The 18587-nt window shown below is 41.2% G+C and overlaps 1 long non-coding RNA gene across 1 annotated transcript in view; it reads left to right on the forward strand.

Annotated features, from left to right (window-relative positions):
* Positions 1-14606, forward strand: part of LOC126483605 (uncharacterized) — a 117273-nt gene extending 102667 nt beyond the window's left edge. Inside the window, exons 2-3 of the long non-coding RNA XR_007587742.1 lie at positions 14296-14370; positions 14463-14606. This is a non-coding gene — a long non-coding RNA (uncharacterized LOC126483605). The remainder of the gene's footprint in view (positions 1-14295; positions 14371-14462) is intronic.
* The last annotated feature ends 3981 nt before the right edge of the window (positions 14607-18587 follow it).

The raw sequence follows: 18587 nt of genomic DNA on the forward strand, positions 1-18587 counted from the left end.
TGTATACAACCTTCTTTCATGATGCTTGAACCAAGTGTTAGCTATGATTAAGTTATGCTCTGTTCAAAATTCTACCAGGCGGCTTCCTCTTCCATTTCTTAGCCCCAATCCATACACACCTACTAGATTTCCTTCTCTTTCTTTTCCTACTATCGAATTCCAGTCACCCATGACTTTTAAGTTTTCGTCTCCCTTCACTACCTGAATAATTTTCTTTTATCTCGTCACACATTTCATCAATTTCTTCATCATCTGCAGAGCTAGTTGGCATATAAACTTGTACTACTGTAGTAGGCGTGGGCTTCGTGTCTATCTTGGCCACAATAATGCGTTCACTATGCTGTTTGTAGCAGCTTACCCGCACTCCTATTTTTTTATTCATTATTAAACCTACTCCTGCATTACCCCTATTTGATTTTGTATCTATAACTCTGTATTCACCTGACCAAAAGTCTTGTTCCTCCTGCCACCGAACTTCACTAATTCCCACTCTATCTAACTTTAACCTATCCATTTCCCTTTTTAAATTTTCTAAGCTACCTGCCTGATTAAGGGATCTGACATTCCACGCTCCGATCCGTAGAACGCCAGTTTTCTTTCTCCTGATAACGACGTCCACCTGAGTAGTACCCGCCCGGAGATCTGAATGGGGGACTGTTTTATCTCCGGAATATTTTACGCAAGAGGACGCCATCATCATTTAATCATACAGTAAAGCTGCATGCCCTCGAGAAAAATTACGGCTGTAGTTTCCCCTTGCTTTCAGCCGCTCACAGTACCAGCACAGCAAGGGTGTTTTGGTTAGTGTTACAAGGCCAGATCAGTCAATCATCCAGACTGTTGCCCCTGCAACTACTGAAAAGGCTGCTGCCCCTCTTCAGGAACCACATGTTTGTCTGGCCTCTCAACAGATACCCCTCCATTATGGTTGCACTTACGGTACGGCTATCTGTGTCTTGAGGCACGCAAGCCTCCGTACCAACGGCAAGGTCGATGGTTCATGGTGGGAGGGGGGGGCGACAATAGCTTATTATTTGAAAATAGAATATGACGCAGGATATCTAAATATTGCATACGACTCTAACCAATATTTTTCTTTGAAATTATATTATCAACGTGAATACACTTATATGAATCAATAAAAGAATAAGAATAGCAGCTCAATAGCAATTGCTAGAGGAGATGTGAATGACCTTACCTTGCTTCGTCACACTTAAACTTTTACTAGACAAACACTTTAAGCACGTTGAGGACTATTCTGCGTCATGTCTCTGGTTATCTTGTACTTTGCTCTGGCACTTCATTATCTTAGGCAGTTTGCCTCTTTGTTTATTACAATTTATTACTCGTAAGAAAGAAAACATGAATAACAATACGAAAAAGAACTTAAATCTAGAAAAGTCTCCTTGAATAATGAAAGCATGAGTGTGAGACATCTTCTTTTCAACATTCAACCCAAAATTAATTCTGTCCCGTATCTCTGAAAAATACTGATAAATAATTAATCTCGTAATGAATCAGTGTCGTCCGCAACATTCTCTGCTAAAGTTCAGATTATGGGTTCACATCACTAGTTGTTCAAGTCAACAACTAGTGAAGTGAACCCATAATCTGAATGTTAGCAGAGGTTGCTACGGGCGAAACTGATTCACAACAATCTACAATATTATTCTTCACGTCGTTATAACCGGTTTCCACGAAATGTGCTTTACACTCCAAGTTGTTCTTTTAAAGAAATGATTTGGATCAAATTTTGGCACTCTTATGTGTCTAAAATACACATTAGTTTTCAGAAATTGACACACCAATACGCTACTTCGTAACTATATATACGAGTATAATGTGCGGTTAGTCCCTGTTGGATCATGCAGAGCTTCCTGATTCGTTTTCCGTTTTTGCCGCACTGGTCTCATTTTTTTTATTTTATTTATTTATTTATTTTGCATTGGCTCTCTTTCCTCTGTCCATCTTGTTCCTGCTTTCTTCGGAGCTTCGTTCTCAGACTTACCTTCCCATCCGGCAATTTTCTGCTTAAATACCCATATGTCCAAAATATCTGAATAATTTATCTGATTTTTTGTCGGTCCTTTTTGTCCTCTTGTAGTTTTAAGTCCTTCTATATGTTTAAGAATTTTGTGCGTAAGTCTTATTTTGGGAAGCCTAGAGATCTGCCCATAAAATGTTAATCGCCTTTTCTAATGTCTTCTGCAAGACTGAACAATTTCTCAGTTGTTTGACGAGACTGTATTCTATAGTCCTCTTCTGTTTTCTTTGGCCCTAGTATCTTTCTGATGATTTTGTTTTCTTCTTTTAATAAGTTTCCTAGGTCACCTTTTATGTGGACTGTCAGGGTTTCGCTGGCATACAGGGCTACAGGTTTTAATAATGTATTGTGGTACCTAATTTCAGCGTTTTTGGACAAGCATTTTTAATGCACACCTTGTTGGTTGTTCCATAGAATCTCTCTATTTTTGGAGGCGAATGTTTTGTGCTATTTTCTCTTGCCCCGTAGGTTCAAGGACTTCATCTAAATATTTAAAATATGGGACTCTATTGATATGACCCTATTTTGTAGTCACGTTTTGGGTGTCAGTTTTTGTGGCTATGAACTCAGACTTTAGGAAAGATATTTGCAGACCAACGTTCAACCCGTTCGGTTGCTGTTATGTCATCTTCTGCTAGCAAGGCTAAGTCCTCAGCAAAAGCTAAACATGAAATTCTTATATCATCCTTGACTCGCCCCATCTGTGTAGGTTTACAGCAGTTCTTATTTTTCAATTCCTTTTCCCATTCGCAGATGACCTCGTCCACCACAAGGCTGAATAGGAAAGGAAACAGACCATCAACTTGTCGGACGCCAGTTTTGATCAGGAAAGGCTTGTACATTTCACCCTTGAATTTCATCTTGGTCATTGTTTCTTTGATGAGATTAAGGGCTTTTTGATCTAACCCTTGTATTTCAAGGGGATCAAAAAGTACTTGTCTGTCAACTGAGTCGTATACCTTTTTAAAGTCAACAAATGTGCACATTATTGGGCTGTTTCTGACTGCTTTGTATTTTAGCAAGGTCTTTAGATTGAAAATTTGTTCTTAGCAGGATCTACTGGGGCGAAAGCCATCTTGGTATTCACCAGTTTTGACTTGCACTTGCTCTTGTGCTCTTTAAAGAAGACAGGCTGATCGAACTTTGTATGGGACCTGAAGTAGCGATATGCCTCGATAATTATTTCATCAGATTTGTCTCCTTTTTCGTGTAATGGATGAATAAGTGCACATTTACACTCCTGGGGTGATTTTTCTCCTGAATATCTTCAATGATTTGGGTTAACTCTCTGAGAGAATCTGGTCCTAGGGTTTTCAGTAGCTCAGCAGTAATCCAATCTTCACCGTGTTGGTGGGGATGATTCAGGATGTATGCAAATAGGTCTTTCTTTAGGGAATCTCTAAGGTCGTTCCGGACATATAAGGACTGTTGAAAAACAATGTACCGGTTCCTGACAGCTTTCCTGGTTAGTGAGTACAAGTTTTCCACTAGATTTCTTGAAACATAAAATTTCTGGCTTGTATCCGCGAATATTTTTTGCAAAAGTTCTGTAAAAATCTTGTGTGTTGTAGTTGCGAAAGTTCTCTTTCATTAAGTTCAGTTAGTTTTCCAGGTATTTTCTTTTGGTCTGCCAAATCATTTTCGCCACTTGTTTCCTAGTTTCATAATAGTATTGAAGATTTCCTAGTGTTTTCTTTCTGTTGTAGTTAAGAAAAGCCTTTTTTCGCTTTTCCAAAGCTTTATAACACTTTGTACCCCACCACGGATGTTTTGTGTTTTCCTTCAGGGGGACTAAATCTTCTGGATTATTTTATTGTGAAATTTTCTCCAAGTATCTGCCTGGACTTCTTCCATTTCTTCTCCAAGCTTAGTTTCTTTGATTCTTCTGATGTCAAATTTCTGCTGGTGCACTTTCTTATGGTGGACTCTCTTTGAGGTAAATTTCATTTTTATCTGTGTTAGATAGTGGTCTGAATCTATGTTTGCACCTCTATACAGAATTGTATGTCATATATATACAATGTACAAGTTAATTTGCTCTAAGCAAAAATCTCTGTTCATTGTATTTACACATGTTTTCTCCAGTCACAAGTCACTGATCTAATGTTAAATTAAGAAACGTCTTTTAATATCTAATGTGAAAAAACTTCTCTTACATAGTTGGAAAAAAAAAGATTCAACACAATGAGAAAATCTTAGTACTACTTAATAGAAATCGCTTATGAAAATATTTTTTCAAATCAATGTGATGGTGTAGCCTGTCTTGCTTCAAGGTTTCTGGATATACAAGAAATTAGGTGTATGGTTCTGTATACAAGTGCTGTCATTTCTTGCTCTTCTTCTTGAGCTGTGAAGATTTGGGGTAAGTTTTTAAAAGCACCTTTCCTCCTATCTTCATCTAAATACAAAATCACTGTGTCTCTCAGTTCTTGGCCTAAAGCCAAATCTAACGTAGTAATAAATATTCCAGCACTGACATTCAAGCCAAACGGTAGTACTTGAAATATGAATGATGTGTACTTATGTGAGTGCTTGGAAATTAGTATTTGTCAGTAGGACGACCACAAATTTATATTTGTTAAGTACTCTTCTGTAATTTCTCTGGACGTGTACATTACTGCGTAAATCAGATGGTTGAGTTACCCCCACTGCAACATCCTCTTGATCTCTTTACCCCCTGTCTCTTGGCGCACGGAACAGAGTAAACTGTATCGCAAAATGATTTATGGGGTATCAGTGCATCTGGTGGTCACTGAAGTCAGATAAATTTCTCTTCAAATACATGGCTTAGTACTGTAATGGTGTTGATGAGGTCTTCAATCCAGAGACTGGTTTGATGCAGCTCTCCATGCTACTCCATCCTGGTACAAATTATGCAGTACTATGAACACTAATACAGTGTGGACACAACAAATTCTGTGCGTGGAGAAAGCAGTTTCTCACAAATGTCCCATCCTCTCTTCACAAATAAACTTTGGGGAACGCATGTGTTTCGGCGTTCCTACGTTCTGCTGTTGATATACAGCTCACTGCAGTCCCTTAAACTTGCAACTTATGACTAAACAAAATTTAAAAAATGGTACTATTAGTACATCTTAAATTTTTTGTGGTGGTAGACTGTAGGTATTTTATTTAGTTATATCAGTTTCCTAAGTCTTTTCTGAAAGTATTTGTATGGTGTGTACCCATGTATGGAAGTGAAACATGGACGATAAATAGTTTAGACAAGAAGAGAATAGAAGCTTCCGAAATATGGAGCTACAGAAGAAAGCTGAATATTAGATGGGTAGATCACGTAATTAGTGAGGAGGTACGGAATAGAATAGGGCAGAAAAGGAAGTTGTGGCACAACTTGACTAGAAGAAGGGATTGGTTGGTAGGACACATTGTGAGGTATCAAGGGATCACCAATTTAGTGTTGTAGGGAAGTGTAGAGGGTAAAAGTCGTGGAGGGAGACAAGGGATGAATACACTAAGCAGATTCAGAAGGATATAGGTTGCAGTAGTTAATCAGGACAGAGTAGCATGGGGAGCTGCATCATACCAGTCTCTGAACTGAAGACCACAACAACAACATCAACTTCCTGGGTGAAGCACAAAACAGTTTTACGTATAAGTACGCTCTCTGGATATTTCAAGACTCTTTGTAATAAAAATGTTTCTCAAGTCTGAATACTACAAATACTTTAACACACTATATTTTTTACATTGCATTATGAAAGTTAATGTCTTTTGTTCCTAACTGGTCGACTCCAAGCCAAAGGTCGAGTAACCTCGGCTACCGAATGAGTAATGACTATAGCCCCTGTAGAAAAACTATGAGACTTCTTTAATGTAATTTGGAAAAGATGCCGGTTCCGTTTTGCAGCTGAAATTGACTCACCAATTGCCAGTGAAGTCAACTAAAAATTTCTCCCACGACAACTTCAGTTGTTATAATGTTGAAGGTCAATTTTACTGATTATTTGAAAATGGAAAACTGTATGACTCAGGATATCAATATGAAGCACTTAACTCTAAGTAATACTTTTCTTTGAAATTATATTTTCAGTTTGATTACACTTACATGAATCAACAAAACAATAAGAGCAGCAATCCCAACAGAAATCTTTAGAGAAGAATTGAATGATTTTACGTTGTTTCATCACAATTATATCTCTACGAAAGAAACGATTTAAGCACGTTGTGACGTATTCTGCGCCATGCCTCTAGTTAACTTATAGTTGTTTGCTCTGGTACTTTGTTATCTTAGACAGCTTTCATCTTCGTTAGTTACATTCATTTACTCGGAAGAAAGAAAACACGAATGAAAATATCCAAAATAAATTAAATTTTGAAAAGTGACGCCCAAACTGCACGTGCGGATGTATAGTTCTCCTGTGTAGAAGCGGGTCTCCGGGAACTGACGGCATCCGCGTACGTTACTCCGCCTTGTGACGCACTTTCCGCTGTATCGGCAGTTCTCGTTCACGCTGGATTCTCCAGCGCCGCGTGTGACGTTCGAAACTCAGCGCGAAACCCTTCCGCTAGTTTACACGTAACCCTACGTATAAGAACTGTGTCCGTGACTGTACGTTAACAGCGACACCTTGTAATGGTACTTGAATTGCGCAACCATTGCGGCACCTCACCTGAACCTCTCGATGCCAGTAATATTCTACTGTATTTCTGTTAACTACTTAAAATATTTCTGAGACAACATTCAGATTTGATTTCACTTTTGATACATCGATATGTTTATATTGCAATGATATTATTCTTATGTGTATTCTTTCTTTTGTCACTATGATCTTTGACGTACTTGTAACTCTGATTTTTGGGCGCGTAAGCGATAGTTAGTTACTTGTTGAGTTGTTAGAGAGTCGGCCCTTGAAAAGGTCAAGTCTTGGACGTCATGTTGGAAAGATGCATTTTATAGTTGGCTTATAAAATGTGAGGAAGATGTTTTCAAGTATTTTTTGTATTGTGAAGTGATGTTTGTGTGTCACGTGATATTGCGATTAAAAGGAAGTGTAAAATTCGGAGTGCTGATTATTTTTTTTTACATCACCATTGTCCAGTAAAAGTGTAATCTTCAAGAATGGTTTGTGAAGCGCATCTACAAAACTTTTGAATATAGCAGAATAAAACCTAGGCTTCTTTGCATCCGAGCTTGGAATCATAACCACCTAGATTTTCAACGGTTGAGCCATGATTTTACGACGAGACCAGTGTGGGAAACACAAAAAGATCAGTGCCTAGCTTTTTATTATTACATGAAATGACTATTAACTGTGCTCTAATGACACCTGCCACATAATATGACTGATGTTGCCCGAAAATGCAGTGTTTAGCAGCGTGAGCAACACCACAATCGTTATTAAACGCTGACCTTTGTTGTGCTAGGGTTATTAGAACATGCATAGCTACTTTGCAGCTCACGTCCAAGTGCTTGGCAGAGGGCTCACAGAATAACCTCCAAACTATTTCTCGACCGTTGCACTCTCACGCAGCACAAGGGAAAAATGAACACTTAAATCTATCCGCGCAAGCTCTGATATATTGTATTACGATGGTCATTTTTCCCTGTGTGTGTTGGAATCTGCTAAATATGTTCGCATTACGAGGAGAATGCTGATGGTAGAAATTTGGTGAAAAGATCTCGCCGCAACGAAAAATACCTTTGCTCGAATTTTTACCACGCTAGCTCGCCTACAGTATCCGTGAAACTCTCTCCCCTACTTCGCAATTATAAAAAAGAGCAACTCGTCTTTGCACATTTTCTATTTTCTCCATCAGTGCTACATGGTTAGGATCCCATGCCGCACAGCAGCTGCAGCATAAGACGGACTATCGTAATGCAGCACAACTTTAATGTTCTACTGGAAGAACTGTCTGAAATACTAGTCCATGTTACAGCAGTAACAAAACGAAAAGAAAACATTCAAACAGACAAAAATCTTACACGAAAGTGTAATGCACAGTAGCGCAAGTACTCTGAAATACATCTGTATAATGTTAGATTACATTAGATTAGATTAGTACTTGTTCCATAGATCATGAACACGACACTTCGTAATGATGTGGAACGTGTCAGGTTAATAAAAGGTGTCTATCCAAGATATTACATTACACAAAATATTACATGACACTTTTTTTTTGTTGGGGGCTGGGGAAACTAGCTACTCACTTACTCTATCCAAAAATACAACTAATGAGTAGAAGGAGTTGCCATTCAGAAATTCTTTTAATTTCCTTTTAAATGCTATATGGCTTTTTTGGGTGGGGGTGGGGGGGGGGGGGGAATTACCCACTTACAGTATCCAAAAATTGTGGCAGCATAATTTACCCCCTTCTGAGCCAAAGTTAGATTTAACCTTGAGTAGTGAAGATCATCCTTTCTCCTAGTGTTGTAGCCATGTACACTGCTATTACTTTTGAATTCGTTCGGATTCTTCCAATTAGGTATGATTTAAACCATTTGAGCGCTGTTCCATTCATACCACAGTACTTGAGCTTACCTAGAAGTATTCCATGATTTACACAATCAAAAGCCTTTGAGAGATCACAAAAAATCCCAACGGGTGACTTTCGGTTACTCAGAGCATTTAATATTTCATTGAAAGTATATATAGCATTCTCCGTTGAAAAACCTGTGCATACCTTGTTATGGTAGTCCACTGACAAACAACTGTTTAAAACATGATAAATCACGAGGTAAAAAGTATTCTGTTTTTAAGCAGCAATACAAAAGTCAGTAATGTTTTTTTGCTCAGTAGACAACCTCTGTTTGCCCGCGATGTTCCGCCGTTTCCTAATCCACAAAATGTCTTTTGGCGTAGACGCAGAATTTTGTTCGATCTATTGAAAGGCTATATCGAATGCAGTTTTAGCCTCAGTATGTGATACTCGAGCGATAGTCTTCATTGCCGTCATCATCTTCCTCGTTTCAATAGTTGTTCGAGCTGATTCGGTCGTCTTTTCCTCTGTTGCGCAGTCAAAGTCAGCTATACTGGTCCACTCACTCACGTCACTGGGCTCAACGTCCGTTGGTAAAGTTTGCAAATCCCTTAAAATCGCTGGAGTGTCTACTTCTTGACTTTCATCACTTGTTGCATGAGCTGTTTCATCTTGATTCTTTTCACTCACTTCTTTCGTTGTTGACTCTATTTTCATTCATTATTGGCCACACTTTTCGCCAAAATTTTGAAGCGTCGATGTCGGCATTTCCTTTTCAAGTTTCCGCAATTGTATAGATTACCTCTTGTATTTTTATTGATTTCATCGGCTGAAACAAACTGCTGCCTTCTTGTGTACTCTGTAAAAATCATCGAATGCATTTTCGAAGATACTGCTTTCCAGCCACTCAGCGACCCTCTGGACCACGGGTTGGATTAGACATGTTAAGCTGGCAGGAAGAAATAAAGCTTTTAAATAACTCTTTCACTAAGTTTTCAAATTTTGGGACAAATTAATTGCCAGCTGTTTCGCCAGAAGACAGCTTTTCGTCGGCAATAATTACATTTGGAATACCACGTCGTCTTTCTCCTGTGATGTAGGCAGCCTTCGTTGGTTGTAAACTTTTCATTTTTACTGTCTCCATCTAATTTTTGATACAAAATCAGTGCCTTTTCTTTGATGATAGGTCCAGACAACGGAGTTCCTCTTTTCACTCCTGCTCAAACTACATTCCAGAAAGTATTGTCTAGAATTTCACTTTTAGACATCTTCAAAAGCCTGCATATTTTCAGTCCTTTCTCATCATCAGTCGTCATTGCATGATTTACAAGAATTTTCCTACTTTTTCTTCATTCTTTAACTATTTTTATGGCAACCCCTACCTCGTTTGCAATGTTTAGAAGGTACGCGCTTTTATCACTTTTCAATCAGTTTCAGTTTCTCCGCTGCAGACATCGATTGTTTATGTTTATCTCATGCCATAATTTGGTTCCACATACCTTAGTATGTAAGATGAACACTGTCACTAATTTATAAAACAACTACATACGCAGTAAAACTTATTGCTCAAGCTAGAAACAAATTACTTGATACTACAACTGATCAACAACCGCACATGTCAACGGTCAACCACCTACTGATCCATATACATCTACATCTACATGATTACTCTGCAATTCACATTTAAGTGCTTGGCAGAAGGTTCATCGAACCACAATCATACTATTTCTCTACCATTCCACTCCCGAACAGCGCTCGGGAAAAACGAACACCTAAACCTTTCTGTTCGAGCTCTGATTTCTCTTATTTTATTTTGATGATCATTCCTACCTATGTAGGTTGGGCTCAAAAAAATATTTGCGCATTCGGAAGAGAAAGTTGGTGACTGAAATTTCCTAAATAGATCTCGCCGCGACGAAAAACGTCTTTGCTTTAATGACTTCCATCCCAACTCGCGTATCATATCTGCCACACTCTCTCCCCTATTACGTGATAATACAAAATGAGCTGCCCTTTTTTGCACCCTTTCGATGTCCTCCGTCAATCCCACCTGGTAAGGATCCCACACCGCGCAGCAATATTCTAACAGAGGACGAACGAGTGTAGTGTAAGCTGTCTCTTTAGTGGACTTGTTGCTTCTTCTAAGTGTCCTGCCAATGAAACGCAACCTTTGGCTCGCCTTCCCCACAGTATTATCTATGTGGTCTTTCCAACTGAAATTGTTCGTAATTTTAACACCTAGGTACTTAGTTGAATTGACAGACTTTAGAATTGTGCTATTTATCGAGTAATCGAATTCCAACGGATTTCTTTTGGAACTCATGTGGATCACCTCACACTTTTCGTTATTTAGCGTCAACTGTCACCTGCCACACCACACAGCAATCTTTTCTAAATAGCAGACGACGAGTCATTAAGTCTAAGCAAACACCGGAAATGGACCGAGCGAGGTGGCGCAGTGACTGGACTCGCATTCGGGAGGACGACGGTTAAATCCTGCGTCCGGCCATACTGATCTAGGTTTTCCGTGATTTCTCTAAATCGCTCCAGGCAAATGCCAGGATGGTTCCTTCGAAAGGGCACGGCCGACTTTCTTCCCCATCCCTCCCTAATCCGATGAGACCGATGACCTCGCGCTGTCTGGTCTCCTCCCCCGAACAACCCATCCCAACTGGAAACGGAATGGTCGAACTAAGCGGGGAGTTGGACATCACGAGATCGGATTAGCGAGGTTCTACCGTACAAGAGGAACCCTCTCTCTGAAGCATTTGCCACTAAAATCTTCAGGACAACCTCATGGATGCTCCACAAACCTGTGACGATCGCGCTGCTCTATTAAATCCTCCTGGTAAGAGTCCCTGACTGAGTAGCAGCACTAAAGAATCGGCTGAACGGTGCTTTTACAAGTTAGTTCTTCCGTAGGTATTACATTTCCTTGAGATTCTTCCAGTGATCTGTTTTTCCTGCCGGATAAAATATATGAAGCACCCAGAAGACACAGTTGGTTGTCAACGTAACTTCCTACTCGAAGACGCCGTTGGCGAGTATGTAAACGATTAGAGTTGCAATTCTATGTGGCAGGAAAAACCGTCGCCACAGGGCAGTAGTGTAACTAGGCTGGTGAGGCCCCACTGACGTCATCCAAGAAGGCGGCCGTGACGTCAGCTGATGACGAGAGTACCGTTATCCAAGTTGGCAGCTTTTAGCGGGAAAGTGCCACGCCGCTCTGGTAGGAAGTCTGAATTTTGGCGGGAAATTGAACTATGTGCTTCTATGGGTCCCCTGCCCCCCCCTTTCCGATATTTTTGCATGATGGTGCGTCATTCTCTTGGAAAATGGGCAGGAATTTCGAATTTTGGAGGGTATTTTGCTCTAAGGGCCTACTCCTGCAGCTGAGGGGGGTTACTATGGTGAGCTAGAGACTGCTCATGATACCATTAAATTCCAATATAATTTGTTTAAATTTGTATCAATTTGTGGCAATTTGTTTAAATTTACAATCTACCTACAGCATTAGTGGCTTAGTGTGGTGCCACTGCAACAAGAGGCTGAGATTCAGTGCTTGTTGAGCTGTCGGTGTGGAAGGAGCATGAGGAAATGCTGATACCAGACAGGGCGCGTTTTAATAGCTGTATTACATGCACTCATTCAGCCGAGGAATGCACCCATAGCCTCCTGCATGAAGAATGGAAGCGAGCATTAAAACTTGAAAATATGAAGACGAAGAGTACGGTCCTGCAAATAAATGTTTTGCATAACACAACGCATGGAAACATCTGTCTCAGATGGCACCCCACAAAAGAAAACTGCCTCCGATCCTGCAGACTGAAAGCTGAGATAGTTCGCGAGTTCTCTGCTAGAGCGCGCCATGATAGATCACGTGATTGTGCAGCTCAGTCGCGCTGTGCGGCGTGTGTCACTGCCTCCGCACCCCCTCTCAACCACCCCTCGAGCGACGGATCGCGCTGATACCTCTTTAGAACTAAGACTCGCCACTTTCAGTCCAGCCGGCGCCGGCGGGCGTCTAGCCACACTGATACCTATAAGAACAAAGACTCGCCCACATGCAGTCCCAATGGCGCCGCGACACAAACAGGTACTGTGACAGTCCGAGAAAACTTTCATAACGGCGACAACAACGTCATCGCAAGCTCCTTAAAAGGGATTGAGATATTTATCTTTCCCAAAAACAGGAACGACGTAAACAATGGCAATGCGCTGCTAATGAAAACACACAGGTGTTCTTAACAATGATGAACAAAGAGCTCCTTCAAAGCTCTTTGGTCGTTACACTTCATAACATCGAGAAAACATTTCCGGACTTATCAAAGCATTGACGGACTATGAAATACATCTATATTTAACTCCAGCTCTATGCATTTCGAGAAAATTTTTTCCATTATCCTGCTACATACGTGACAGAACGAGGGAAAAATAATTTACAGTGAGCTATATCTTTCCCTCTAGCGTTCAACGCTTTATTATTCTCTTACACGTATCATTCCACCTGTCAATTAAGATGATATTCACCTCTGAGAAAGATTTCCAGACTTAACGAGGCAATGAAAGACACCTCTTAAGCCTAGCAGATATTTTAACTCCAGCTCTGAAGAGTTCGAGACATCTAACACTTAGGAAAAACGTGTTTACATTTAGTTAGAACTATACATTTCGAGAAATTCGACGTAAAAATATTCCAGCATTATGGTAGAATAATTTACTAAACTTTTAGCTGTCATAAAGCCATCGGTTCCACCGATAGCGCTACTTGAAATTTTATCATTTTCACTGTACACCTTTCCTAAATAGAAAAATTCTCCGTTTTATCATCTGAAGACTTTGTAAATAATTTGATTCAGTGTTTACGAAGCAAAGCTAAATGTAAGTAACACTACTGTTAATACCAGCAACGTAGAATTTCTCGTGTATAACATTCACCGTGGAAAATCACGAAGCTCGCAGACTTTGAGGGAGATGCCATATCTCATCAACCGCACAATAAGTGTTGAAAACATTCTCGCATGGTTGTAAAAAATACTCCCTTCCTTCATCCAGCTATTTGCCAGAATATTTCTAGTGTTCCGAGCTCTAATTGCATTCTCCGCAGCTGAAATATCTGCTGATGCACTGAGCTCGTAATACACATAATGGCTCCAGATGCAGAGCCTGAATTCAATATCATCCAACGTGTATTCGAAATAGCATCGTTACTCATAGTATGAATTCTATCGCTGTAAATCCATAAATTATCAGAGACTCAGGTCTCTTCGAGGTTTGGGATGCATCTGGCTAGTTCAGGTTTCAGTCGCCGGGGATGCTAGTGGGCTCACCCCAAGAAACTCAACACCCATTAATTAGCGTCTTGGTGACGTGAGAGGACGCTCGGCACCCAATTAACTCCAACATACTTGTGCTCCCCCTCATTCCAATACAGTCAGCCAGTCCGTCTGTCTGCATTTCGTTTTTACAACTATCATGAGGAGATATTCAGCCAATTGCAGCGGTGAGGGGAAGCGCCCTCGCCTGAACGAGGTCCCAGGTAAGTTATTACTTTTGTATGAGTGTTATTTAGTATGTGAAGTTCTGTTTAGAATACAGAACTTCTCTGTGCATGCGTGAAACTGAATTTGTTTTTCTCCTCATTTCGGCATACTTTGCTGAGGTGCTGGACGCTCTGGATGATGCGCTGAGAAGGGGGAATCCGACCCTGTCAGCTGAAAAACCTTACTATGAAATTTGTTTTGTGTTTTCGTAATATCTCGAGTTCGCAATAATACCGTAATATAACGTATACTTCATTGTTGGTGTTGTAGATGAATCGGGTGCAGTACTGCCCTCTAATTTAGACCATGGTGTTCTTCACCAGGAGGATGAGCCATCTCTCCTGTGTAAGATTCGATTCCATCAATATGTAAATACATTTTTTGTGTGCATACATTTTCCATTTTTCCTAATTCTAATCTTTTTTTCTCTGTTACAGGTGATTTGGATCGGATCGATGATTTAAATGCGAAATTTCAGTGCGAGCCGTTTATTGATCCACAGTTTGTGGCGGATGGGAACTCCGATCCCGAAATTCACGCCAAAGAGCTGGCTGCTGTGACTGAGCTGTGGTCCAGGAACGAAGAAGGTGACTTAGCTTTCATATTCTTATTATCATAAACATGTTCTATAACGCAATGCTTATTATTATTTTTTTTTCACAGAAGTGAAGCCTCAGATGGCCGTAGCACGTGTGGCAGGTGTCACAGCACGGCGCACTGTCATTAGAGCTCCAGCGCGACGAGCAGAGCCGTGCATCATTCTGATCACCACGAAGCTATCGGCCGAGGTTCAACCCATCTGGACCTGCGCATCATGAGGTCAACCATCGCTGGGTCCGCACCCCCGTTTCTCCCCATCCTTGGTCGCCCTTGGGGGCAAGCAGCAGCATCAGATGACTGCCGACACCTCAGCAATTGGTGGTGGACTGGCCAATTTGGGGGTGAGCCTACAGCCTCAGCACAGTCTTATACGCTACGTCCAACTCGCAGAGGGCCCAGCTGTTCCCACTGGCCAGACACCGGCGCCTCAGCCCTGGCTCCACCCATCCACCATCTGCAGGTATTGCACAACTGCAGGCTTACACACCATATCACCAGCTCCACCTAGTATTAGGTATATAGTATATATATTATATATATACTATATATACTATCATATAGTAATGATAGTGAACGAACCCATGACTAGTGGCAGTTCCCTCTCCCATCGCCGGCCGCGGTGGTCTAGCGGTTCTAGGCGCTCAGTCCGGAGCCGCGCGACTGCTACGGTCGCAGGTTCGAATCCTGCCTCAAGCATGGATGTGTGTGATGTCCTTAGGTTAGTTAGGTTTAAGTAGTTCTAAGTTCTAGGAGACTGATGACCATAGATGTTAAGTCCCATAGTGCTCAGAGCCATTTGAACCATTTGAACCCTCTCCCATCCTTTTAGTGAAGGGTATCAGGTCAGCGATGCGATACCACAGTTAGAGTACTCGGTGATTGCAGACACTTTTGAGGTGCAAATCTCGTTCACGAGGATCGAGAACCCAGCAGGAGGGTACCGCAGCCCTGTTGGTTTTCCTGTAATGGAAACGGAGCTCCTCGAGGTAGTCAATGATCCGCAGTATCCCACCATTAAATGCAGTGCGGTGCTTTGCATCGAATTAGCCCCCACCCCACATCAAGTTAAGTCTGCTGTTGAAGAGACAACTCTTCATTGTCTTTGGGGAGGGGGGGGGGGGTGGTGTGATAATGCGGAGCACATCAATCACCAAGTTTTGTAAATCCATCTTGAGTGCTATACTGGTCCAGTTTTCTGAGACGGAAGTCAGAGGGTCAGCTAAAGCACTCAGCCGAATATTACACTTCAACATCCATACACATGTCTCTGATACGGTAAAAGGAGGGTCAAGCTATATCAAGCTCCCTAAAGATATATCTAATAAGCAGGCATACATTAATGTCGAAAATAGAAAAGACCGGACTTGTTTTGCATTAGACAGAAAAGAGGAAACCCTCTCGTAGGGGCCACTGTCACCTTACGGGGAATCTCGCTTACATGTCAAATGCTAGACGTATACATTGCTGTCCCACTGTAGATGTAAATTCTCGTATGGACTGTATTCCGAATTCAAATAGACTCTGGTGTTAGTTAACTTGCAGTGGTAAAAATTCACTTGAGTCTTTTGATACATTCCCTCGCCTTTGAGTTTGAAATGCAAGTATGATGAATCGAGGTGCCTCCAACTGAACCGATGTTTTAATAACTCACGTATGTGATGATACTATAGGTAAGACAGGGTATTCAAAAAGCCCCCATGACCGGAAAGTTAACGACAGATAAGTGCCGGCATTCAGAACGTTTAAAAATTCCAATCGTTGCTCGTCAGCAACACTGATGTGGGCATTTTCATACTACACTATTAATCTTGACTTCGACATCGGCCGGCCGGAGTGACCGAGCGGTTCTAGGCGCTACAGTCTGGAACCGTGCGACCGCTACGGTCGCAGGTTCGAATCCTGCTTCGGGCATGAATGTGTGTGATGTCCTTAGGTTACTTAGGTTTAAGTAGCTCTAAGTTCTAGGGGGCTGATGACCTCAGATGTTAAGTCCCATATTGCTCAGAGCCATTTTTGAACTTCGACATCCTCTGCCTCTGAGTGTATGAACTGGCGTCACTTTGCACCAAAATAAGCTCCTGTTTGGCGTTCATAATAATTCTTTACATGTCCTCAAAGTAACCCATAAGTATTTTTAGAGGCACACACACTGTAAATCGAGTGTATCCGACGTCTGGGGCGTCTATGAACCAGCCCGCATTTTCCAAGCTATTCGTATTGGAGGTTGAGGCTGAAACGTATGTCTTAAGGGTTGATACCAGCCCGACATTACGTGTGCGGTCGATTTCTATTCCATTAAGTTCATAACGGTTCTCTTGAAACAGGAATGCTGGAGCGTTACTTGTCAGCTTCGAGAGTGTTACCACAGCGCCATATGTTTTCTTAAATGTGCCGTCCAGATTTAAGAAGCTCTTGCAAGATAGTGTTAAAGCGTCCTGGTGTTGAATAACAATCCTAATTTTATCATGTTTGTTAAATGTGGCTGAAGCCTAGGGCTTATGTGAGTGGAATTCATGATGTATAATTCTATCGTCATACTGCGTTACGTTGAGTGACTGCATCGCACAGCTTGAGATCAATTGAAATAAGGAACTCGTAAATAAGCCGTGTTATCACCTTGCGCTTCTGTGGCACACTGACTGACTGTGAGCTCTGCGTGCTAGCCTTATAACTTATCCCTTTTGTCTTAGATGCAGACGTACAATGATTTCTTCACCCCTAAAGTCGACAAGTCGATTATTCTGATCCACAATACGTATTTCCAGGTAGTCCAATGTCTGAGCTGTCACCGGGAGGTATGTTGCGTTTGTGGGAGTCAGAACTGTCTTATACCCGGTTCCAACTGTAGGGAAGAATCTGTAAATAGAGTGAATCAACTTGTCGTTGAGATATGTGTTTGTAGCTACATTACAATCAACGTGGATTGTGCTGGCTGGTAGTATGTCCACAGCCTGATCTGATGCGTAAAATTTTTCTCAAAACCTAGCAGTGAACCTACTGAATGGTTCTGCCTAAAGTCGATCGTCGCATTCTCTGTTCGTATTTCAGATTTAAGCATATTGATGTTTGCGCATCGTTCAATTCTTTTTCCAGACTGTTTTAAGACTTCGTTCAAATCATCAATGTCGTAGGCACCAGGTTGTATTTCTAGAATCTCCTTCTGACCGTCAGTTTCCAGATGCAGTTTATTGATGGCCATTGTGATATTTGGGATGCTGTTATACGTTTCCAGAGCAATCATCGCAATACTCCAATCACCAGAACTTAAATCAGTCGGCGGAAAGTAATTTGCACTGTAAGTAGGCTGTTTAGGTTTTTTTATTGGTAACGCCACCTCTGTATGAAAATCACTGGCTGTGCTGTGTGCAGTCTGTGGCTGCTTTGCATTGTTGTAATACTCGCCATTGTAGTGTTGGGCAGCTGGGCTGTTAACAGCGCGTAGCGTTGCGCAGTTGGAGGTGAGCCGCCAGCAGTGGTGGATGTGGGGAGAGAGATGGCGGAGTTTTGTAATTTGTCATGAACTGCTATATATATTATGACTTTTGATGATATTAAGGTAAATACATTGTTTGTTATCTATTAATATCTTTCATTTGCTAACTATCCCTATCAGTAGTTAGTGCCTTCCGTAGTTTGAATCTTTTATTTAGCTGGCAGTAGTGGTGCTCGCTGTATTGCAGTAGTTCGAGTAACCAAGATTTTTGTGAGGTAAGTGATTTGTGAAACGTATAGGTTAATGTTAGTCAGGGCCATTCTTCTGTAGGGATTTTTGAAAGTCAGATTGGGTTGCGCTATAAAATATTGTGTATCAGTTTAAGCACAGTCATGTATAAATTGTTCAAAGGGGACGTTTCATACGTCGACCCTTAGCCGAGGATACCTCACGGGAATCTTCTGATTTTTCTTGTAGTTTGTGTAATTAGTGTAGATTTTGTTTATTGCTGGCGCGTAATTGTAGAGAG

The sequence above is a fragment of the Schistocerca serialis genome, chromosome 6 (genome assembly GCF_023864345.2).
Source record: "Schistocerca serialis cubense isolate TAMUIC-IGC-003099 chromosome 6, iqSchSeri2.2, whole genome shotgun sequence".
NCBI lineage: Eukaryota > Metazoa > Arthropoda > Insecta > Orthoptera > Acrididae > Schistocerca > Schistocerca serialis.